Consider the following 1549-nt stretch of genomic DNA (forward strand, 5'->3'; position numbering starts at 1 on the left):
TGGCCTCGGTTGACAGGCCCCTGCATGACAGCCTTTTGTCTATGCTCCATGTTGTGGTGGTAGGCAGGTGTCTATGGCCTGCCTTTGTTGTGGGTCAAGGGGCACTATGGGCATCTTTCCTCATCCACACCTGAGTCACATGGTGGAACACAGATCTCTGTCTTCCCCCTCCCATGCTGTGCTGCCTGAATTTGATCTGATTTGATTTTTATGAGGCCTAGGCATAAAACAGCTTTGGCCACCAAGCCAGACATCAAGCTAGGATGAACAAAGGACTGCTGTCTACTCTGCCCTGACTGATATAAAAACACCACCACCAACAAGGTGTCTCTTTGCCCATTGTCAGCAGGTTAGGAGATACTTTTATGTGGGGATAACCTGAGGTCACCCAGAACAACAGGTAGAGGGATTGTGGGTCTTGGGGTAGACATAGGTTTTAGGAAGTCTTGGATCTCCTGTATGACTTTATCTGTTCTCCTTTGTGTCTGGTGCTTTCAAAGCACTAAAACCTACTGAATTTGAGGAATTTCAAAGATTCTAATGCGTGTTTTGTGGTGGCAGGGAGTAGGGAGGTTGGCCTTAGTCAGAAAAGGAAAACATTGTTGGGCTTAGTTACTTCTATGTCACAATGAAATAAGGAGAATCATCTGGAAAGAAGAATCTCATTAAAGAAGATACCTCCATCAGGTTGGTCTGTAGGCAAGTCTGTGAGCAGTATCTTTAATTGATGTGAGAAGGTCCAGCCCACTGTGGGCAGTGGCACTCCTGGGCAGGTGGTTTTGGATTGTATAATAAGAAACTAAACAAGCTGTGGAGAGCAAGCTAGTAAGAGAGTTCCTCCATGGTTTCTTCTTCAACTCCTGCCTCCAGATTCCTACCTTGAGTTCCTGCCCTGACTTTTCTTCATGATAGACTAGGTGCTATAAGATGAAATAAACAATTTTCTCCCCAGATTACCTTGGTAATCGTATTTATCATAGCAATAGAAAGCAACCTAGGATAGTAAAACTCAGTGAATGAGGATTCCTGGAAAAAATATCTGTGTCTGAAATCAGACTGACTGGCTGATTAAAACTTGAGTTGCATGAAGAAGGGAAGAGTGTGGCAGATTCATAGGCTAATTGTCTTATCTGGGCTAGCTCTAGCCTCATGAACAACCGTCCCTTGTCTACCTCTATGCCAGAATTAACATCCTATGCCTAATTACAAAATCTTTTTAGAAGCCATTACCTTAGCAGGCAACTAGCTTCCGCAGACCCCGAAATTAAGAATGTCAGTGGATAACTAATCTGATTCCCTCAGGGGAGCTTCTCCTGTTCTCGTATGAAAATCTCTCTGATGTTCCCACCAATGTGCTTCAAAGGTGTCTTGACTTATACCTTTCTTTGTTCTGTTACTATAGAAATTTCATGAAACTGCTTCCATGTTGGAATATGACATTTTGGGTTGCCGAGATTTCAGGTGTTCCTGGGTCGTGGTCACTCAAATTTGAAATTAGGAGAAAGTCTCACTCATTCCCTTTGAGCTCACAGCTCTGACTTTTGCATCA

At 43.6% G+C, this 1549-nt stretch overlaps 1 non-coding gene across 1 annotated transcript; it reads right to left on the minus strand.

The window, feature by feature from the left end:
* Window positions 1-208: 208 nt before the first annotated feature.
* Window positions 209-352, minus strand: LOC117707981 (small nucleolar RNA SNORA48). The gene has a single exon (XR_004606718.1). It is a non-coding gene; the product is annotated as a small nucleolar RNA SNORA48 (small nucleolar RNA).
* Window positions 353-1549: the final 1197 nt, after the last annotated feature.

The sequence above is a fragment of the Arvicanthis niloticus genome, chromosome 4 (assembly GCF_011762505.2).
Source record: "Arvicanthis niloticus isolate mArvNil1 chromosome 4, mArvNil1.pat.X, whole genome shotgun sequence".
Taxonomy (NCBI): domain Eukaryota; kingdom Metazoa; phylum Chordata; class Mammalia; order Rodentia; family Muridae; genus Arvicanthis; species Arvicanthis niloticus.